The sequence below is a fragment of the Drosophila eugracilis genome, unplaced genomic scaffold, assembly GCF_018153835.1.
Source record: "Drosophila eugracilis isolate 14026-0451.02 unplaced genomic scaffold, ASM1815383v1 contig_1744, whole genome shotgun sequence".
Classification (NCBI taxonomy): Eukaryota; Metazoa; Arthropoda; class Insecta; order Diptera; family Drosophilidae; genus Drosophila; species Drosophila eugracilis.
The window spans coordinates 38,802-63,382 of NW_024572582.1; the positions used below are offsets into that span (position 1 = coordinate 38,802).

The 24,581-nt window shown below is 41.4% G+C and overlaps 1 pseudogene; it reads left to right on the forward strand.

The window, feature by feature from the left end:
* Nucleotides 1-21,730: 21,730 nt before the first annotated feature.
* LOC121530513 lies at nucleotides 21,731-22,702 on the forward strand (annotated as a pseudogene).
* Nucleotides 22,703-24,581: the final 1,879 nt, after the last annotated feature.

Sequence of the window (24,581 nt, forward strand, 5' to 3'; positions counted from 1 at the left end):
AGGGTGTTCCGGATGGCTTGGGAACAACATTTTTTTCTGAAGGCTTCTCTAGGGTTTTAAAAATTATTGTATATGTTATTCTGGGTTTTTGTAATGGTGTATTTACAACTTTATGCTCTTCCCGTGGTGTCAATATGTGGTTCCTTCCAGATTTTCTATGTTCTACTGCAAATTCTCCAGTGATTACGTATTTTTTTTTATAAAACTTCGCATTGTGGAAGGTGACTTGACAATATTTCTACCAATTTCGGGTTAATTCCGGTTCGCTAAATATAATTTTATTATAGTTTTTCGAAAACTTAAGGATAAATCTTGACCCCGACCCATTTCGTCCAATTAGAGCAAAAAAGCAGCGAAACTAACTAAACAACTTTGAGAATAGTACACCGAAGTTTTCTCCGAAGTACAGTTCAAAAAAGAATCGCGGATTACCGTTGGATTCAGAAATAGAAGTCAAGAATGAGAAGTGTACGAATAATTTTTGTGCTTAAAAAAATGACTTGTTTTTTGTTATTAAGGAAATTTTGTAGTATTAAAGATAAAACTTGTTAATTTTATGTTTAAAATATATTCTCGAAATGTGTATCTTTCATTTGAGATATTACATTTTAATTTCAATTACGTATTTTTCGAGATATTAAGGAATACATTTCCAACTCATGGGTGTACGAATAAATGATGTGCCGACTATATGTATAAGTGCCCTCACGTGATGAAACCATAGATACGAATATCCGCAAAAGGCAGATATCGAACAAAAACAATCTCAAAGTTGCCTTGATGGAGGAGTGGGCCAAAATACCTTCAGAAACCACCAAAAAGCTAGTGGAGTCTATGCAAAAATGCCTCAAAATGGTCATACACCAGAAGAGGGGCCATACAAAATATTAATATATGTATAATCTTTCATTATTTTTGTAATTATAAGAAATGGGTCGAATAAGCTGTGACGTAGAAAAGTGCAGTATTTTTCTTTTTAGTTGAATAATTATAAAACATTTTGTTAATTATTTTTATTTTTAAAATAGCCACTGAAAAACCCGCGTTTTTTTTTAAATCTGCTTTAGTTAAAAAGTTATTCTGTATGATATCCATTATTTTTTTATGATTTCGCTGATATTAAATGTTTTGGCGTATTTTAAATAATTTATTTTGGAGTTTTTTGGGCAACGTTTTTTCCCACTTTTCCTGAAGACATTTTTTAAATCCGATATCGACGATATCAGTGTCATTTAACTTTGACATATGAATGTATATACAGTTAGCACATATTCGTACACCCAAGTTTCAAGCTTATTCCTTAATAGATCGAGAAATATGTAACGGAAATTAAAATGTAATGTCTAATATAAAGCGTTATTTTTTCTGTTAGTCTCCGATTTTGTTAACAGGGAATTAAGCCGAATGCTATCGCCACAATTAATAAGGTCAAGTTAAAGTCAATACAACTCACCTGTCCAAAGCTGCAAGCATAGTGCGCGCTAAGACGAAGACAAAGCTAAAGATGAAGCTGAAGACGAATTGCTTGCGGTACGAGTAAGCTAATAGGTTGCATAGTGCAAGACGAGTTTTTTGCGATTTTGTGATGAAAATCAGCACATTTGATTACATTCTGTTAAAAAAAAAAATTTAAGAAAATCCCAATTATACCTTCAGATAGGTTATTTGTAACGTTAAGGTTGAAAATTATTCAAATTTTTTTGTTTAAATCCAATTTAATTATTTTAATTTTTATTTAGATACAAATTGGTTAGGTACGATTGGTCTTTGAAGCTAATTGCTTGTGTTTCGTTCAGCGCGCACTACGCTGGCGGGCGAGCGAATTCATATGAAATGTTCTGCACTGTTTTTCATCTTTTAGTCTTTATCTTCGTCTCAGGCGCACTATGTTTGCAGCCCTAGTGGTCTCAAAAAAAGGGATAAAATAAAGACGGAAGCCCTGAGTAATCCCATAAATAATTAGTAATAGACGATACAAATATTTTAAGAGAATACTGTTCCGGACAGATATCCCATGCAGGATCTTAACAAAGGCCACAGTATTTTCAACAATGGACCTAGAGTCCGGATTTCATAAAATCTTGAAAGACTCCTACATTGAAAAACTGTCGTTTTCTATTAACAATGGGAAGAATTAATTTTTAAGAATGTTATTTGGTCTAGCGAATGCTTCTCGAATTTTAGAAATTTGGAGAGCAATGGACGACTTAGAGAGCAATGGACAATTCAAAAAGACGGGAAAATTTGTCACGTTTACATGAACAATATAATTTGATTACCAAGATTACTGAATATTATCATTTTATTCAGAGCAAACATGGGACTTTTCCTAGAAAAATCAATAATTCTTCATGAAAGAAACCAAACCTACAATATTATTAAAAGAAACCACGAAAAATTTTAACATTTGATAAATATCCCCATTCTGAAAATATTAAAGAGCTCAGAAGCTTCCTTGGATTAACATGTTAATATAGAAAGATTGTAAGCAAATGTGCACTAATAGCGAAACCTCCTAACAAATATCTATGAGGGGACTATGCCTAAATTATTTCCAAACATGTTTAGTAGATTTAGGTATCCAAAAAAGTTAAAACAGACAATGGCAGGCAATATAGGAGTGTAGAGTTTAAAAATAAGAGGAAACGCTATAGGCGAGTGCCGCGACTATAAGATACCCGTTACTGTTTTACACAATTTTAAAATATTCATTTTGCTAGTGGAAATTCACAAGGTGCCACCTATTGTCAGAGAAAGCATGTTGAGTAACTGATAGTGACGTCACTGCCCATGTGTGGCCTTATAACCTAAATTTTTAAATCCATAGATGTTATAAAGCAGGGGTGCTCAAAATCGTCTTATGGCAGAGCATTTACTAACACAAATACAAGAAAGCGTGCACATATTTAGTGGCGCTTTTGTGTTGGCCTGCAGCTGTGCACTGAGCGAAAGAAAAACACCATATTTTTTCTAACCAATTCATCACTCATTTCAACACTTACGTCGATGGTCCACTGCGAAATAAACTCCAAAGTGTAAACAGAAATCACAAAGAATGAATTCTAGTGCAGGTGCTCACAGATGTTCGCAGATGTTCGCCGCGAGCACGTCCCTATGCTCCAAGCATTTACAAAAACAAACGAGCACTTAGAGCATAGGCGTTGAGCACCCCTGTTATAAAGAAATAAGTTATACAACGTCAAACGAAGGCATTAGAAATAATATTATAGACGCCACAGTTTTCCGCAGTATGTGGGCAAGTTGCAGTGGCATCTCTAAAATATGTGTCTAAGCCTAACTTTCTAGTTTTTTGCCTTTTCGGTTTTCGGGTTTTGTGTGCGTTATGGTGGGAGTGGCTAGATGGGAAATAAAGACGACATTATCCCGCAATCCTCACAGGCGCAGTACTTCGGCCTCATTTTGAATAAGCGACTCACATGGAGGCAGCATACTCTGCCCTTCCCCAATAAAGAATATTTGTTGATTTAAACAAACAAGCAAACCTTAAATAAAAAAAAAATAAGAATACTCTAAAATAAACCCAACCCAAAAAAGGTGTTTTGGCCGTAAAAAAAAAACAAAAAAAAAAAACAAAAAAAACCAAACCCGCCCAATGGTAAATAAAAAAAAGAACCTTAAAAACAACAACCAAAAAAAACACCAACACACCCCCCCCCAAAAAAAAAAAAAAAAAACCCACAAAAAAAAACACAAACCAAAACCCACAACAAACCCAAACCCCCCCCACCCCAACCCCCCTAACACCCCACCACAAAAAACCAACAAAACCAAAACAAAACAAACAACCAAAAGACACCAGCAAAAAAAAAACCTCTAAAACAAAAAAAAAAAATAAAATAAAAAAAAAAAAAATTAAATTTAATTTTTTAATTATAAAAATTTATAATTTTTTAATTAATATATATAATTAATATTTTTTTTTTTTTCTTCTTAAAATATTATAATTATAAAATTATTAAAAAAATTTAAAAAAAAAAAATTAATATTTAAAAAAAAAAAAATAAATAAAAAAAAAAAAAAAAAAAAAAAAAAAAAAAAAAAAAAAAAAAAAAAAAAAAATTAAAAAAAAATTTTGTGTCCCCTTGTATTTAATTAGCAAAGGGTCATTGTAAGAGAGGTCCCAGGCAATGCAAAACACACAAAAGAAACAAATTCACAAAAATTCACGTTTATTAATATATGACATATGCAAATAGCGTCCCGCGTTAGATGCAACTTGCGCGTTCTCTCGCTTGCCGAAGACGACTGACTTTTTCCCTCTTCCCGCTTTCGTTCTCCCACGCATCGTCCCAAAACGCGAGAGCGATCAGCTGTTGCTCTCCGCTCCCCGCTCCCAGCTTCCAGCACACTGGGACAAGCAGCAAACTTAACATGCCGCCCGCCAATGCTAGACCTAGCATGAGAAACCTTCGCTTGTCCGGTCCATCCTGGTTGTGGGGTAGAATCTAGTATGGGAAAGTAAACAAGAAGTGTGCGCAAGAGACGAGTTAATTATAATTGAGGTGTGTATGTGAGGGCGCTTATGATCGGATCGGCAGTGGACAGAGCTTCGACACCGAACGCTTCAACCGGCCTTGCTTGGTTTTAAGCGTGACAACTCGAATTAACGCATCCGTCCCCGGGTGTAGCTCGACGACGCGCCCCAGTAGCCATTGCGACGGCGGAAAACGGTCGTCCTTGATGATGACGAGGTCGCCCAGCTGGAGTCCTTCAGCCTCGCGGCACCACTTGGGCCTCTGCTATAGATGTGCTAGCCAGTCCCGACTCCAAGCCTTCCAGAAATGACGTACCATAGCCTGCTGGACCAGGAACTGCTCCGCGAAGGACCTAGATTGTGGGCGCAACTCAGGAGGAGCATGCAGCGAGTCACCAATCAAGAAATGAGCCAATCAAGAAATTAACCTCTAGGTCATCTGCGTCCCCTGTGAGAGGACAAAGCGGCCGCGAGTTGAGACATGCTTCTATGCCTATAAGCACCGTAGTCAACTCCTCATAGGTGAGCCGTCGATCCGCAATGACCCTCTTCAGGTAATGTTTCACCGACTTTACGTTAGCCTCCCACAGCCCGCCGAAATTGGGCGACTGCGGCGAGCTTGGGGTCTATAAGGTGATCGTAATCTTCTTGAAGCTTACAGTAGAACTTCTTCATTACATTGTCCGCACCCACAAAGTTGGTTCCATTGTCACTGAAGAGAGGTGCTGAACCATCCCTCTCCTACCGGTGAACCTGTCCAGCGCCAGCAGAAAATGCTCCGTGGTGAGGCCTGTCGCCCAAATGCACTGCCTTTGTTGCAAGGCAAATGAAAACGGCGATAAACCCCTTGTAGAAGCTGGTGCCTCGCAACCGGGCTGCCTTGAGCTCAATAGCGCCTGTGTAGTCAACTCCCGTTGCAATGAATGGACGACTAGGGGGGTTCACTCGATGAAGCGGCAAGTCTCCCATGAGCTGAGCCGAAGCGCGGACTGCGCATCTTCGAGCAGAGTCAAAACATGCGAGTGCCGAATTACCAGCTCAGTGAAATGATGGGAACTTGGGTGTATTATCGGATGCCGGCGCTCATGTGGCAAGTTAGAATGCCGTAGTCGCCCCCTCACTCGCAGGATGCCTTCCGACAAGATCGGCGACAAGCTCAAGAGCTTACTTCGCGCGGGTACCCGTTTACTCTCTCTTACTGCAGCCAAATCCATTGGGAACGATTCCCGCTGCACGATGCGCACTATAGCCCCTAAAGCAAAGTCAAGCTCTTCAATGGCTAGGGGGCCGATGCGCCTCTCCCCCTTGCCGACAGCATTGTGCCTGAACCGCAACGCATAGGCCGTGACTCGTACAGCCCGGCTAAAAGTAGAAAATCTGCCAACGAACGACGGAAGCGGGACTGCGTGGTGAACTCGTACTTTGGCCGCCTTTGCCTCTAGTGCGGCATCGTTGGTGTCGACCTGCTCGAACTCCATAGAAGGCCAGTCACTCGGACTGCGTGTAAGCCACTCAGGGCCTCGCCACCATAGGCCAAAGCCCTTCAATTCACCCGGAGACAGTCCTCTTGTCGCACAGTCCGCTGGATTCTCAGCCGTGCCCACATGCCTCCATTGCGAGGGCGAAGAATGATCCAGAATGAACGCGACCCTGTTGGCCACGAACGTCTTCCACCTAGTGATGTCCCCGTACAGCCAGTGTAAAAGGATTGTGGCATCCGTCCAGTAGAACGATTCGATGGGTAGGTCGCTTAGCCATTTAGCCGAAGTAAGCCATTTTACCAACTTGACGGCCAAAACTGCGCCACTCAGCTCCGTTCTAGGTATAGTCAAGGGCCTTGTGGGAGTCACCCTTGACTTCGAGGCCAACAGTGAGCTATAGCATGCTCCGTCCTCGCACTCGAGCCTTAGGTAGACCGAGGCCGCATAAGATGTCGATGAACCGTCGCAGAACGCGTGAAGCTGAGCTGACACTATACATCCTCGTCAACCCGTCCCGAAACGTTCGCCACCGTTCTACGAGGGCGTCCGGAACCTCGTCGTCCCACTCCAGCGCCGACTGAGTGCCATCCGCATGCACTTTCTTTGCCATGGTTACCTCCTTTAAAATCAGCTTTCCCACGATGATGACTGGTGCGATGAGACCCAGTGGATCAAACAGCCTAGCTATGCTCGATAGAATCATCCGTTTGGTAAACCTAGCTGGAATCTCAAAATTGACTTGAAATTTAAAACAGTCCTTATTCGGGAGCCAATACATCCCTAACGCCTTGATAGGATCCGTAGTGTCCCAGTTTAAAGGAGTCCGGCTGCACTGATGCTCCGCAGGAATCGAGAGCAAGAGACTGGACTCGTTGCTGGACCATTTTCGCAACTCCATGCACGCGGATTTTATCGCCCCCGATACTTGTGTCCGCTTATCCTTTGCCTCCTCCAACGTGTGACCTCCGGAAAGAATGTCATCCACATATATTTCGCTCATCAACACCTCTTCCGCCTTGGGAAACGAACGGCGCTCGCCCTTCGCCAACTGCAGAATGACCCTGATGGCCGTGAATGGTGCGGCCGCCGTACCAAAGGTTAACGTTGACAACGCGAAAACGCAGATGGTCCCATCCGCCGCCCGCCATAAAATCCGCTGGTACTGGGCGTCTTCCGGATGAACATCTATACAACGATACATCTTCTGGATATCCGCTGCAAAAACGAAACGATACTTCCGCCAATTCAGTATGACGTGCGACATGTCGTTCTGAAGGGCTGGCCCAGTCCACAACACGTCGTTTAGAGATCTTCCGTTGCTAGTCCTTGCGGAGGCGTCGAATACGATTCTTTGCTTAAGGGACTGCGGCTCCTTCTTAAAGACCGCATGATGCGGCAGCACGCAGGAAGCCACATGCCTACCCGTAGAAGTACGCATCAGCAAACTGCTTTCACTGCCCACCGCCGGCGCTATCTGCTTGAGGGCAAAGTACTCCTCGATCTCCTCGACATATTTGCTCCACCGCTCCGGACTGCTGGACAGACGCCGTTCCAACTGCAAGAACCTATTCAGCGCCATCTGATGCGATCTTCCCAGAACCATAGTTGGATCCATGTAAGTTTTGAAGGGCAACCGTACCACGTACCGGCCATCCGATCGCCGAATATGTGTCTTCTGAAAGAAGGCTTCGCACCAGAGGTCCCCCTCCGATGTGAGAGAACGGTCCGGAACGGCCTCCACCTCGCAGAAACGCTTGAGCAAAGCCTCGGTGTCCAAGAGCACCCGATGACACCGAACCTGGGTCGCTTCCCGCACTCCGTCCGCCAAACCAGATAGGATCCACCCAAGGTGAGTGTTCTGAGCTATAGGCTCGCCGGGCAGCCCGATCCTGGTGTCCGGCAACATGATTTGCGCCAACAGGTCCACACCCAAGATGAGGTCGACTCGCTTCGATCGTGAGAAGTTCGGATCCGCCAGCGGGAGCCCTCGTATATGGTCCCAACGCTGAGGCATGAAGCTGCGACACGGAAGACAGGAAGTAACCGAATTGAGGACATACGCGGAATCAACGTCTACTGAAAAGTCAGGGTTAACATTACTACGGATTTCAAAATTGACAGTATACTTGCACCGACGACCGCCCCCAAGACCCATCCCAAAAATAGATGTTCGGGTGCCAGATCGCTTCAGATGCAAGGACTGTACCACGTGCTCCGAGACAATGGTTGCCTCCGATCCTTGGTCGACCAGGGCATTTATGACAGCGTGCAGTCCGTTGACCGGGTTCCGCACGGTGATACGAGCAGTGGCGAGAAGGACATTTCTCGAAGACGGATCCGATGACGTTGCTGAATAGCATCCGTAAGATGCGCCGGGGTTCTGGTCTGTCGTTGGCTGCCTGCGCTGTTGAGATACGCTATCCCTGTCTGCAGGTGCACTAGGAGTCGGCGCCACATGATGCGGCGGCACCCCGCTCGGCGACTGGCTATGAGCCAAAACAGGGAAATGCAACAATGTGTGATGACGCTGCCCACAAACTTGACAGCCTTTATTACTCGTGCAGCGCGAAAGGGCATGTGCCTTACTTAGACAATTGATGCATAATTTAGCCCTGCTTACTATGTCCTTCCTCTGGTAGCAGTCTAAGGCCAAAAACGTTGAGCAACGACGCAGGATATGGTCGCCGCCGCAGTGGTAACAGGCGCCGCTAGGGCGCCTAGCGTGCTCCTGTGCACTGTGCACTCGCACTCGTTTGGTAGGGTCTGAAGATCCTGGGCCAGCAGCGGAGTCGAACGACGAGCCTCGGTTCTCAATCGCATCCATTACAACCAGCCGATCGTTTAAAAATGACTCCAACTCTCTGTAGGATGGAACTGTGGAACAACTTCCTTGATGGTGCTCCCAAGCGTTGTGGGTCTCCTTTGGTAGCCTCGATGCTACGTAGTGTGCCAGCCAGTGCTGCGATTCCCCGTCCAAGGCTTGAACGCGGCGGAATGCAGCCAGACAAACATTGACCGTGCTTAACATCGACCGTATTAACTCTGTGTTGTCCTTCTGTAGCCTAGGCAACGCGTAGATGGCATTCATGTGGTGGGCAAAAACGAGGCGAGGATTGTTGTACCTCTTGATCATCAATCCCCAAGCCACCGAATAGTTCCCTTCCGTGAGCTGCATCTGACGGATGTCATTATCGCGGTCCCTCGGCAGCGACTCCTTGAGAAAGTGCAACTTCTGCACACTACTCAGATTGGCGTTGTTGTGGATTAGGCTCGTGAAGGCATCATAATAGCCTGGCCAATCGACACACGCGCCGGAGAACTTCGGAACCGACATCTGGGGCATGTTCAGCCGCACTTCCGCATCGGCGCCCCCAGTCACTGGCGGCGGAGGCGCACAAGCCTCTGGTCCAAGTTTGTCCAACTCCTCCGCGAAAGCGCAATAGGCATCCATGTACCGCTCCTCGAACTCCGACTGGAAATCCTTCGTGGCATAGGCCGACACAGAAAATCCTTCCAGGTTCACGATAACTGAATCCGTCTCCCTAAATGCGCTTCGTAACTCCTCAACTTGTTCCAGCCGTTTCTTCAGGTAAATCCTCGTTTTCCTCGATTGCGAATCCTTTTTAAAATTTTGCAACAGGGATTTCACGGACTGAAATCGATTCGCCTGCAAGTTAACCAGCTGCTCCAAAGTAGGAGTATCCGATCCCGCTTTCATGTTGACCAATGTTGTAAAACCGAACTTCGCGCGCAACTCACCACCCCAAATAATAATTTAATAGAAAAACTCAGTAAATTTTATTTCGCACACAACTTGTCTACTTACTCAGTTATGTATACCAGAATCCACCCCAAGACGAAGCGAAGATCAACGACCGTCTCCAAAGTTCAAAAAACTGTCGTCTTGCGCCTATGTATCGCAGTTCTCCTCTTCCGTGATTCGCAGAGCCGCCGGCCTGTAGTCTAGGTGCAGCTGTGATTCCGTTATGCCCAAAAAAAGAAAGCGAAGAAAACGTCCAGAAAGGTCCAGAAACTTCCGTAGCTGCGTCTATGTATCGCCGTTTTCTTTCTTCTTCACTTTTCGCGGTATGCAGAGCCGACTTGCAAACTTAACGCAGTTGCGATCTAACGGCGCTTATTTACACAGAATTAAGAATTTTCGATTATGTTTGCGATTGCAGATTCCCCTCATGGGCCACCATGTATAATTGTGTCCCCTTGTATTTAATTAGCAAAGGGTCATTGTAAGAGAGGTCCCAGGCAATGCAAAACACAAAAGACAAATTCACAGAAATTCACGTTTATTAATATGTATATGACATATGCAAATAGCGTCCCGCGTTAGATGCAACTTGCGCGTTCTCTCGCTTGCCGAAGACGACTGACTTTTTCCCTCTTCCCGCTTTCGTTCTCCCACGCATCGTCCCAAAACGCGAGAGCGATCAGCTGTTGCTCTCCGCTCCCCGCTCCCAGCTCCCAGCTTCCAGCACACTGGGACAAGCAGCAAACTTATTGATAGCTCATAACCCGTTGTTTTTACCTGGGTTAGCACGGCGGGCATTGCCATAAGGTGTGTTGATGAGTAGCTGCTGTAGTTCCGGTCACCGATTGTGATCGTTTCGTTGTCAAATTGTCTGACTTATGAGCCCTCTAATTGGTATTTCTTGGCTGGTTTGGATACCGTTCCATTAAAGTTGGTTAAGAAGAGTGTGCCGTCTTCGATTATATCTACTGTTTCCTGGTTGGTCCTCAGATAGTCGCATTCGGCTTGGCCTCCCTTCAACAGTCTAGGTATGCAACAGTCCTCCTCCTATTTGAACAAGTCATTTTCTCGGCAGACTGTTGTGTTACCAATGGATACACACTTTCCGAGGAGGGCGTATGTTTCTAGGCGGTCCATCGCAACTTCCTTTCCATCAGATATCGTTGGGTAGATCCTCATCAATCTGTACTTCCTGTCAACTACCTTGGGCATCGCCAAGATGTACAAAAGAGCAGTTCCGTTTGTAAGGATTGTAGGCTTGGAAAATTCGACGTTTTGATAAGGGAGGCTGTCCACCTCCGCCAGTATCGTGTTGACCTCATCGTGGTCCAGGAGATTCGTATTGACCACTCCAGTCTTTCCTATTTGGCAGGCGCTCAGTACATCGTTGACCTGATTCGCTATTATAATTGCTTTGTGGAGAACGGCCGTCGTTACGTGGAAGTCCCCATCTATTGGGTTGACTCTCCCGATAACTTCGTTCAACTTCTGAATCGACTAGTGTGTTGCGTCAAACAACTTAGTATTGATGCGAATCTGCTAATTGTTGTTTCTCTCCAAGCTGTCCTCCTCTTTCCAAGCTGATCCTAGCCAGTCGATTGAGCGTTGTCTTCGTGCTGGTGCGCCAACCATGCGTGAGATTCCCTCTGAAGCAAGTTGCTGATAGTGCGTGGATACGTTGGTCGGTTACCACCATTGCCTCCCTTGCCACATGGTCCATGAGTTGCTGCATGTGGACTAGATTGATGACGTGAGCCAGTTTGAAAACGCCATTGGTCCTTCAGACGGTGCCTTGTTGTAAGAGGACAACCGGTGCATCATATTTGAAAATATGGATGGTTGTCGCCACGTAGATTGTGGACGCACTTGTAACGTCGGTAGGGGATTACATGGACATGAAATTGTAGATTCTTATAATAAAATAGTTTCTTTGCCTTAACCCTAATGTTTGTGTTGGTGTTCTTTGTACTTTGCTATTACTATTCGTATGTACTTATTACTACTTTGTTTGGCTCAATGTTACTCTGATTAAATGTTCCCCTTTTATGGGAGGTTTTTGTTTTTTTTAAATGATTAACTTAAACTAGGGTTGAATTATTTTCGTTTATGTCTGGTGTTTATTTGAAGGAGGTGTTTGAAGGAGTCAGTAAAACGTTCGGTAGGCACTTTTGTTTAGATAAATTTCAATATTTTGAGGAGGTTATGTTATATTGTTGTTAGTCTTCCCTGTCGAGAAAAATATAAACTACACTGTTGATCAAACCTTCTTTTGATGGTGACCCTTCGGTCATCTTCAACCTCCTCTGCCTTGAATCGTTGCTTTTTTTTGGTTTTAATCTGTTTATTGGCGACATAGATGGTGTTACCTTGTTCATAGGAAATTGGGTCGCCTCTATTTTTATTGCGCCCATTATTGGTAAGGATTTGTTTGTGTTTAATGAGGCCTCGAATGTCCTCAAGAGCTTCCTGTTTAAAATTAGATAGGCCCTGGTAGTTTATTCTAGAAGTTCGGTTGAAATAAAATCAACGCGTTTTTTATTTGTCATCAAGTGGACCAAGTGTTGTACCTGTCTACAACAATTGAGATAAGCTCGTTTGGTTTAAAGGTGGGATATTTGCCTTTTAAGCATCGATATATTTCCATGAAGGTGGAATGGAATCTTTCTACCTGACCGTTTACTTCGCTTTTCTGAGTTGGGTATGATAGAGCTCAATTTCCAATGTTTGAAGGTAGTTTAGGACAGTTGGGCATAGAAGGCCTCTTGCGTTATCAGTTACTATCAGTTCCGCCAGTTTCGATTGCTGATTTCGGTAAAGGAAAAAGTTGAGCAAATTTAGGGAATTTGTCGATGCAACTGAGGTATATTTTTTTCTCCAATGTGAAAACGTCGATTTGAAGTATCTTAATTGGGTAGTTAGGTATAGGGGTTGGCTGTAGTGGTGGTTTATTCTGGTGCTTGTCATATTTGTGCAATTTACAAGTGGCACAGGTTGACAGTTGCCTGCGAATAATGTTAGTCGTCCCTGGCAAATAGTACTTCTTTAGGATCTGAATGCGGACCTCTTTTGGATTTCTATGCTCTCTGCGACGCTCTTCTTCGATGACTTCACAAAAGTGCTCTTCGTCTGTAATATCCTGAACTAAGCGCTGAGTTATTCGGATTTTAAACAATTTAAAATTCAGGAAGCAACAGGTTTGAAGGAGTTGTAGGTAATCGTCCGGAATTTTAATCCCAGTGAGTCTAAAAGGTTAGAAGAGGTATAGTCGATAATTGTAATTGAGTGGCGCACGTATCCAGTATAGGGGTGTTTACATGAGTAATCGGATAGGCCTGGATGAAAAATCAGTTGATTTCGGTAGGCGTTAATCGGTGTTTCAATGTGGGGGATTAAATTAGATGCGTCTTGAAAAGCGCTATGAATTGTAGCTATAGAATCTGACTCGGAGGCGGTATCGGTGCCAGAGCCCAGATGGTTAACGTACGTTGTAACCCTTGAAACTGCATCGGCCGCTATATTCGACTTCCCTGGTTTGTACATTAGTTCGCAATTGTATTCACCAGTACGGGACTTCCAACATTTTAACTTAGCGTTAAAATTTCTATTGCCTAAGGCGAATGCTAAAGGCTGGTGATCGGTGTAAATCTTGATGGACCCGGCACCATACAAATAAGACCGAAGATTATCCTTTTCATTGGTGGCATAGTTTTCTTTCGTCTGAGTCAAGGACCGGGAGATATACGCTATTGGCCGAACCTTGCTAGCGTCGACTTGAGAAAGGACTGCCCCGATAGCATAATTCGACGCGTCAGTGGTTAAGTGAAAGGGTTTAGAAAAATTTGGAAATGCCAAAACCTCTGAGGATGAAAGGATAGATTTTAAATCATTGAAGGCTTTCATCGCGGCATCGTCGAGTTCAATGGGAACTTTTTTTTACTGTGTCGACTTAACCCTAGCGAACTCCCCTCGAGTCAAGTTTGTTAGTGGTTTCGCGACCTTTGCTTAATCCTTAATATATTTTCTATAGTAAGATGTCATGCCGAGAAAACTCTTTAATTCCTTTACATTGGTAGATGGTTTCATTTTTGTGACACCCTCTTCCTTTTTCTCGTCTGCTTTGATACCATTAGCAGATACTACATATCCTAAGAATTCAACGTGAGTTGATAGGAAAATGGTTTTTTCTAAGTTGACCTGCAGTCTGGCTTTCTCCAGGTTCTTGAAGACTGCGCGAAGGTTTTGCCAGTGGCTATCATAGTCCTCACTGAAAACTATTATGTCGTCTATGTACACGTAGCAAATTTTGCCGATATGTTCCCGTAACACGTCATCGATTATTCTTTTAAACACCGCTGGGGCATTTTTTAGACCAAACGGAAGGCGAAGAAATTCGTACTTTCCATTCATTGTAGAGAATGCTGTTTTTGGGGTATCAGACTCAAACATATAAATCTGATGGAATCCCGAGGTTAAATTAAGAGTAAAGAAATATTCGCTATTGAGAGCGTTTCTTTAAAGCTTCCCTGACACGGTTTTTGGAACTCGTGTTGGGCTATTTCTAGACTTTATCGTGCAGATGATTGCTGCATGGTCACTACCCATGTAGATGTCACTAACCTCCCAGCTTCAGCACGGTGCTAATCCAGCGCACACAAATGTGAGGTCAATGATGGAATTGGTGCCGGCTCTGGAGAAGGTCGGTTTCGTTCCAAAGTTAAGCAGTACTAGGTCAAGTGCGGCGAAGCTCTCAAGTAGCTCTTTTCCCCTCGAATTTGTCCGGGGTGATCCCCACTCCGAGGCCCATGCATTAAAATCAACGGCAATTACGGTGGAACGATTTTCCCAGGCGTCTTCTGCAATCTGCTCGAGCGCAGTTATTGCCTGTGGAAGAGTAAGGCTTGGGGGCAGGTAGCAGCTGTAGAAAGCTATACCATTCACATGAGCCCTCGCGAAACAGTTTCCGCTTTTCTTCCTGCTAATCTGGCGCATTGGGTTTCCGCAGCTCCATATTGCCGATTTTTTGCTATTATTACTCGCTTATGAGTGCCATGTCTACGTTTTGTTCGGTGACACTTTGCTCTAGCAACGATTGGGAAACCTCGCAGTGGTTTAGGTTTATCTGCAGGAACTTCATTTGCCCCTGAGTCCTTGCATAGCCTTCTTGAAGTACGGACATTTCCCACTCATTGTTGGGTGTTCGCAGTCTTTCTCCTTTTTGCGCTTGCAGAGCATGCAACAGGCCTTTGCTTTGCAGCCTCTGGCTTGGTGCTCCTTTGCGCCGCAATTGTAGCAGCATTTGGAACAGTCCTCCTGGTTCCTGCAGTTCCCTGCTATATGGTTAAACTCCATACACTTAAAGCACCTTTTGGGTGATATATTTTTGGGCGGACTCTGCACCAGGTCCATCCTAGCCTGATTTTGCCCTTCTCCAGGAGCCGTCTTCCTGTGTCAGGCATTACTCTTAGTGTGGCGGTTTGGGTGCCTCCGTATGCCGCCCTTAATCCTACCACCGCGGATTCTGGCAGTTCCACATCAAACTGGGATTTAACCGCGCATAAGACGTCCGTCTTGTCGGTGATCTCGTCTATGTCTTTCACGTCGATCAGCATTGTCTCAGTCAGCGCTCTGACGTCGACATTTCTACCCAGGACCGCTTTCATTGTGGTCTGGAGTTCGGCGGTTTTAGGGTCGGAGACCTTGTTTAGTAGGATTAATAGTTCCCCTTTAGCTGTGCGCCTCACGGCCTGTACAGCTTGTCCTAGCTCCTTCAGTTGAGGCTCTGTCCTAACTGTTTTCAGGATATCCGCATAGGATCCACCCGTGGTGGTCGCACCTTGGGCTTCCGTGGTTTCTGTCAGCTGTACCCCCTTGCTCCTCTTCCGCTTTTGTGCTGTCTTTTCCTGCTACTGGGGGGTACTAGGCTGCTTGCCACTGCCCTCCACCTTATGTTCCGGCGATCTCGCCATTACACTGCTTTTTTTGAATGGGTCAGCTCCCATGTTGGCCCAGTCTGGTAGACTGGACAATGGCGTGTGAAAGCCGTCGGTATTAGGCGGCGCCTGCAGTCCTTTGTTTGCAGGCGTGCCTCCGTTATTGGTTGGCCCAGCTCCTAGGCTAGCGCCCAGGTGTTGTGCCCCCGGTCCCCTGCCTCCCATTTCTCGGCCTGGGGAATTCCGTACTTGCGTGTTCTGCAGGAAGTTTGGGCCTTTGCCCGCAAGACCTCCTTGTCTTCAATTGGACGTTACTATGTTGAGGAAGGAAAAGAGCCGCGCAGGATTTTCCTACCCGCAATATCCTGCTGGACTTCGATCGGACGTTACTAATTTAGAGAACTTTACTATTTTTAAAATAAAAGAACCGCCCAACCGCCTTTCCTGCGTGCTACAGCACGCACTTATCCGCTTGGATACATCCTATCCAAAACTTACTGCTATGGCACACGCCGTCTTTTTCGCACAGTAGAATCAGCTGGTCGCGCAAGCGCTTTCCACCACTGATTTAGTGTTTACTGAAAAAAAGAAAAGCGCTGTGAAAATTATGGCAGCAACTATGCCAACCAACGAGTGGGAAACAAGAAGAGGCAGGGATGCCTCTCCTCCATCGCCTACGAACGGCCCCTACCTGGTCGTCAAACCTGTTGGGGATTAGTTTCCGGGCTGTTCCCAGGTGTCGTCCACGGTCTTCTGGCCACCAGCTGATGTCCAGATGCGTGTCCAGATACTCCACGCCGTATGGCCGGCTGCACTTTTCCTTTACGGTGAGAACTTGGATAAATAAGCGGAGCGATTTAAAAACGCGACCGCACTCAAAACTCTCTAACTCTCTAACTTTGTGTGTTGGTAGGGTAGGGATAGCTCTTTGTGTATATAGGGTCCTAACGCTCGTGTCTACGGCCTCTCCATGTGAGAGTGGCTCGAAGATTTTGAAATATTCGTTTATAAGAGCGTTTCTTTAAAGCTTTAAACCTTTGGAGGCTCGGGGTGTTTTTTATCTAACAATAGGAGTACATTTAAGGATTTTTCAGCTAGAAATCTTAATATCGGGTGATATTGTCAAAAGGACGTTTTTCCTGACGGTCAGGGCTTTTAAAGTTTTTAGGGTGCAGTCTTCTGTGATGCCGTCAAATGATGTTATTCCGGGAAGGACAAAAAAGGTGAGAAGGGTATCGTTCCCAATCGGCTTAAAAAATTGTCCAGTGATACAATGTGTTATTTTTACATTACCCCCCGCGGACTGAACGACAAACGGTGTTGTTTTGTTCACCATCGCCAATACACTGTATCTCCTCCAAGGAAGAACAATGTTCTACCCCTTGCGATGAATGTTCCAACTCCTCCCCCATCATCACTAGAATGTTGTTGATAACACTCATTGGGAACGGGGTCTGAAGATGGAGTGGATTGGATATGGTAAAGCCTTTGAGCTTTACGGAAGGGATTTAAATTGGAGTAAGCGCTCGGGATTCGTTTGATGCCACCGGCTTCTCCTTGACGCGAGTTAAAATTTGACCTATAACTTTGGCCTGATTGGTTTGACTTCTGCTTGGTTGCTACTCTAGCCCCTCGGAATCTTGGAGCGCTCTGTCTTCTATCTGTCTATCCACTTCCCTTTTCATGTTGGTAGGGTAGGGATAGCTCTTTGTGTATATCAATGCTGTATGTCAATGCTTACGTCCCAGCCATCTCTGCAGATCTGGGATGAGCTTATACGTCCATCGTCCTTTGCTACTATTTACCCACCTCTCTTGCCACTTAGAGATGGTGAGTTCTCTGCACCTTCTGCGTAGGGATTCGGCGGTGACGACCCCTGTGCTATCTGCGCGGATATTAGCAGATTCCTCTGCTAACAGATCAATCAGTATGATTCCCGCTATTACCATTGCCGCGTCATAGGATACCGTGCGGAAGGAACAGCATACCCGCAGGGCACACAATCTCTGTACAGAGTCGCCATCCTGCCTGTAGCTTCCATTTGTTGTGCCTTCCGCTTGGAGCAAAGTTGTATCCTGTATTCATTTGTACCCTATGGTTTAAATGGTTATTGTTGAACAGATGCGTCTGGGGAAACCTTGGTGCGATAGGTCTATAATTCTGGTGACTTTGGCTAAAGGTCTGTCTAAAGAAAGGCGCCCTTGGCGAATGGTTCCTCGGTTCTATCTTTTGTAATTCTAGGAAAATAGAGTATGCCTCGTGGATGTCCGCAGGCTTACGGATTATCAGTAGCCTAGAAGCGTCGCCGTATACTCCCCTAATAAAAGCATTAAAAGCTTTGTCCCTTTGACCGGTAAGAAAAGCATCGGTTATCTCCGTAGAATAATTTATTCTCTTAATTTTGTTCATTACAAACGAACCATGATTATTGATCCTAAGGTAGAAGTCGTCCAGTTTTTGGCTTCCCTGGGTCAGTTGAGCTAGTTCGTACTCTAGCATACCAACATCTGGTTTATCGGCAAAGTGTAATGCCAATACCCGTTTGACTTCTGTCTAATCGTCATCCCGCACGTTATAGGCATTGAGTGCCATGTCAGCGTTGCCCCTAATTTTTTTTTCTAATCTGAATAAAGCCTGACCTATACGAGTTGCGGGTTGCGCCGCTCGAAGTCATTTTCTAAGTCATTTTCCCTATTTTCTTATCCTCTTCCTTCATGCCCACCATCTGAGTGGTTAAGGCCGAAATGGTAGCTTCAAGGCGGTTCAAAACTTCTTTCATTTCCTCCATTTTTAACCCTCCGATTCGTTACATTATTTAATTCTGGGTCGAAGCAGGGAATTTAGCAATAGTTTTCTTTTTTCTTTTTGTATATAAATTTCTACTTTATTTTATTTTTCTATTAAAATTAAGAGACGTACGTATAAAGAATCGTTTCACTTACCCTCAGTATTTTTCTCCTATTTTTTTGTTGCCTGGTTTCATTGTTTCAGTGTTTCAATTTTTCAATGTTTCAATGTTTCAAAGTCTCCTGTTTTCTTTCTTACAGGATTATTATTCTGAAATTAGATTAGAATTAGTACGTTATTTACTTTTTGTTCATAAAAAATTGTAATTTTCGTTTGAGTGTTGTGCGATTTTTAATATACATCGTGTTTTTGCTTATTTTCATTTCTGTGTAATTTATCGGCGCGGTGGTCCGTATTTATCCGTTTGGCATTGCCTTCTAAGGTTTGCCACACAATCCACTGGGCAGCTGAATGCATTCCTCATTCGTTAGCCTTTCCAGCAGATTGCCACTACATGACACATAATTTTTATAATTGGAAAGAATTTTTATCTTCGAAATAAGTTTATAATTTTTGCCGCTCGCAAATTAATTGCCGTAGCGGTTAGCTGTGTTTATTTAATTAAAATTGCAATTTTTACACTCGCGAATAAGCTACCCAATGGTGTAGACTTATCGCCGCAGTGGACTATCGCTTCTTTTGTTTTATATTAATTAGTGTTTCGTGCCCGCGAATATGCCGCGTCACAGGGTACGTGGACAGATCGCCGCGGGAGGTACTAAGTTATTTACAATTTTTTTGCGCCCGTGGGGAATGCCAGCTCTAAACGACAGCATCCTCACTGCAAAGGCTAATTGTAATTCACTGCCAATTATATTGTTTACACGCACAACGCTTTATTTTTTTTGAATTTTTTATTTTTTAATTATTTACGAAGTTTTCACATTTTCTTCTTGTTTTTTTATTTTTTTTTATTGGCGGGTTCTTGCGAAAGTGGAATCTGCTCGGCCGCCAGTTTGGCCGGACATGGCCAGAGGGGGGAGTATTCCCCGGATATTACCTAGTTAACGTTTTCAACATCCTCGTATCTCCAGTTCCCTGTCCCTTCGTCCTTCTTCCACAACTTATTTTTTTCTATCTACGCAGCTACGTTAAAATAAAACAGTAAGCGCTTTTATACGTTATTTTTACAAGAAATAGTTGTCTGGATTTGGCCCAAAGTTGCCCAAAGTGTTGCCATGCTCCAGGTCCTGCTGTGTCTCTGCTGGTCGTCGGGTTGGCTGAGTGGAGTAATGAGGGAAGTCACGGTGTCTGGTATCCGGGTCTCGTGCTGATTATTTAAGGTTTGGTAGTACCAAACCTACCTACCAGTGGTAGCGCCGGGAAAGATCAGGGCGCTCTAGTCGCCGCGGAAGCTATGCTGATTATGAATACTGCACCTTTTAAGGTCACCTAATCCTGAGGAGCTTCGAGGGAGGAGAAAGGACGTGCTTGATGTTAATTTAGGCAAGTGCCTCGACTAAAGTGGGTCACCTACTTCTCGGGATTCCTACGACCTAGTTCGTTTTACGTGACGAAGGGGCGAAAAAAGGACTGCTTATCTAAATCCGCATCTCTGACAAAAGTTACACACCCAGGTTTGACATTCTTGAAATACTAAGTTTTGTTTAAGGTTTCTTATATCTATGTCTGCCGAAACCCGCCCAATGGCGGTTAGTTGCGAAAAAAATCTTACTCTCGCCGGCTTTGAAAAAATGCCGGGTGGTCGTCTCTAGACTTGCACACTAGAGTGGAGGGACTGCGCGTTGTTTAGCGGAAAGATAAATGAGGCCTGGGTGTCCCCCACTCGGAACGGACCCACTTGCGTACTGCGGAGGTGGCGGGATTACGGGTCTCTCGAGGGCTATTGCCGCTAGGAGAGTTGGCTCCACGTGACATCCAGGAATGTTTCTATCAGTGATCGCACACAAACTCTCTTTATTAATTTTTATTTACTTATAAAATTAATAAAAATAACTAAAATTAGTTAATTATCTTAAAAATAAAAACCGATAACAATTTTATATTTAATTATTATTATTATTAAATAAATAAATTTACTTATAAATAATTTTTATTAATCACTAAATCTATAAATATATTCCCCCATAAATTATATATATATATATATATATATATATATATATATATATTTATACTTATTAAAACAATAAAATTTTTACTAATATTATAATTAATTTTATTATAAGATAATTAAAAATAATTTTTTTTAAAATAATTATAGATAAAAAATTAAATAATAAAAAATTATCAAAAATTCTTATTTATAATAAATTAAATTAAATAACTTATATTAATCACTAAATCTAAAAAAAAATTCCCCTATAAATATTTATTTATTTTACTTAATGTAACAAAATAAATTTTATACATTAAATAAAAAATAATTACATAATTAATTTAATAAATTTTATTTATTTAAATAATTAAAAATAATCATATAATTAATAAGTCAATAAAAATATAATTTTTAAAATATAAAAATTTTTTAAAATTTAATAAACTAATTAAATAATCATATAAAAACTTTATTATAATTATTAAAATCAAAATATATAATTAACTCCTATTTTTTTTTTTTTTTTTTTAAAAAAAATTTTTTGTATACTAAGTTCAAGATTAATAGATAATCTATATATATATAAATATTTAATATATTATGATATAGTTAACAATTTAAAAAAAAAATTTCGCAATCCAAAAATGTTGATATAAATTGTAAAAAAAAATCTATATTCAAATATTTATCTAATATTCTTGGATTTATATAAATAATATAAATATTTAATAAATTATTATATATTTATAAATTTATATATTGTTGATAATTTATATTACATATATATATATATAGAAATATAAAATTATTTATATAATTTTTTTAATAATATTTTAAAAATTACTTAAAAATGTTATTTATATAAAAAATATAAATTTTTAAAAAATGTAATTTTTTAAAAAAATAAGAATAAATATATAAAAAAAAAAAAAAAAAAAAATAGAGTGATTCTTACTAAAAATGAATTGCCTGATAAAAAGGATTACCTTGATAGGGTAAATCATGCAGTTTTTCTGTATTCATTGACTGATTTATATGTTATTAAACATAAAGATTTTATATTTAATAGAATTAAACTATTTCTAAAAGTATCAAAAACTTTTGTGCATCGTACACCAAAATATATTATATTTATGCCGTAAAAAGATAAGCTAATTAAGCTACTGGGTTCATACCCCATTTATAAAGGTTATAATCCTTTTCTTTTTAATTTTTAATAATTCATCAAAAATTTTATTTATTACAATTATAATTATTGGAACATTAATTACAGTTACATCTAATTCTTGGTTAGGAGCTTGAATAGGTCTAGAAATTAATTTGTTATCTTTTATCCCCCTATTAAGAGATAATAATAATTTAACATCTACGGAATCTTCTTTAAAATATTTTTTAACCCAAGCTTTAGCATCAACTGTTTTATTATTTTCTTCTATTTTACTAATATTAAAAAATAATATAAATAATGAAATTAATGAATCTTTTACATCAATAATTATCATATCAGCCTTATTACTAAAAAGTGGAGCCGCTCCTTTTCATTTTTGATTCCCTAATATAATGGAAGGATTAACTTGAATAAATGCTTTAATACTTTTAACTTGACAAAAAATTGCTCCATTAATATTAATTTCTTATTTAAATATTAAAAATTTATTAATTATTAGAATTATTTTATCAGTAATTATTGGAGCAATTGGAGGGTTAAATCAAACTTCTTTACGAAAATTAATAGCTTTCTCTTCAATTAACCATTTAGGATGAATATTGAGATCTTTAATAATTAGAGAATCAATTTGATTAATTTATTTTTTATTTTATTCATTTTTAACATTTATTTTAACATTTATATTTAATATTTTTAAACTATTTCATTTAAATCAATTATTTTCTTGATTTGTAAATAGAAAAATTTTAAAATTTTCATTATTTATAAATTTTTTATCTTTAGGAGGATTACCTCCATTTTTAGGATTTTTACCAAAATGATTAGTAATTCAACAATTAACTAGATGTAATCAATATTTCTTATTATTAGTAATAATAATAGCAACTTTAATTACATTATTTTTTTATTTACGAATTTGTTATTCAGCTTTTATATTAAATTATTTTGAAAATAACTGAACTATAGAAATAAATATAAATAGAAATATAAATATAATAATTATATATATTATAACTTTTTTTTCTATTTTCGGGTTATTTTTAATTTCTTTATTTTTTTTTATATTCTAAAGGCTTTAAGTTAATTAAATTCTTCAACTTGAAAGTACTGGTCTCCTAAACCATTTTATAGTAAATTAGCACTTACTTCTAATGAAAAAAAAAAATTAGTTAAATTTATAAAATTAGTATGTCAAAATAAAATTCTTAAAGCGTACACACGGTGTTCTCTGATTTGGCTTCTTTGAATTCTGCTGCTCAAGAGGTTATGGGCCCAGGCACTAGAGAATTCAAGTTTATTCGGTGTGTGACTCAAAATTAAGAACAATGAGTGCTCTTTATCAAATTGATAAGTTAGAGGAGACGAACTATGACACATGGAAAATACAGATGCGATCTGTATTGGTGCATTCCGGCTTGTGGAGTGTTACGTCTGGAGAGCTAACTGAAACGAATGTTCCAGAAGGACAAGAGTTTGAGACCTTGGACAGAAGTCCAAGGAAGGAAGTGCAGAAGAACGAGTCGACAATACTAAGGCATTCGCTGCAACACAGAAGCACAACTCACAGACGAAGACCTATGGGCAGAAGAAACGAAAAAATATTGTTTGTTTCAAGGGCACATTAAGTCCCAGTGTCGAAGTGAGAGCGAGGGAGATCACCGGATGGCATCAAGAAATGTGGTGAATCGCCAAAGCAGCCTGCTGCACGCCTGTGACGTCAACAACGTCGACAATTCAACATGGTGCTTGAATAGTGGCGCAACAAGCCATATGTGTTGCGCAAGAGAGTTATTCACAAAGTTTAAGAAGCACACAGAACAGATCGGACTGACTGATGCTGATTTCCTTCAAGCAGAAGGTATAGGTGACGTCAAGATACAGACCGGCGAGTGCATGTTGACACTAAAAAATGTTCTTTACGTTCCTAAGATGACCGGAAATTTTTTTTCCGTGAGCAGTGCTGTCAAGCACAGGTGCATGGTGACCTTTGACATTGAGGATGCCAAGGTGATGCAAGATGGAGAATGCATAGTGAAAGCCAAAAAAATTGGCAACTTGTACTTGTTTGAAGGTGGCCGAAGCAAATGTTTTGGAATAGTAGCTGTTGATGGGATTTTGCTGCACAAGAGATACGGCCACATTAATTTTTCTAGCATGAAAGAGATGATATCCAAAGGGATAGTTCGAGGGATAGATAATATTCGGTTGCCAGAGAATATTAATTGCAAAACATTTATAGTTAGCAAAATCCATGTCCAACCTTTACCAGCAGCAACAAGTAATCGGGCTAAGGAGCTTTTGGAGCTGATACACGCAGATGTCTGTGGACCTTTCCCAACACTGTCTCTCGGAGGTTCCAAGTATTTTCTGACTTTCATTGACGATAAGTCCAGGAGGATTTTTGTTTACTTTCTGCGTGGGAAGAACGAGGTGCTATCCAAATTCATCGAATTCAAGAATCTGGTGGAACGGCAGACAGGAAGAAGGCTTAAATGCCTGCGGAGTGATAATGGCGGAGAATTTGTCAATAAACAGTTTGACGAATGTCTCAGGCAACATGGAATCGACAGACAGCTAACAATAGCGTATACTCCCCAGCAAAATGGAGTTGCGGAACGGGCCAATCGTACGCTTGTGGAGATGTCGAGATGCCTTCTGGTCCAGGCGAGATCAGATCCTGGGAGATCATTTTTGTTCAGAAGCTGTCAACACTTCGGTTTATCTCCGAAACCGCTCGCCTACAAGCGCATTAGAGAGTATGACTCCTATGGAAGCGTAGACGGGTAAGAGACCTTGTGTAAAACATATAAAAGTTTTTGGATCTCTTGCAGTTGCTTT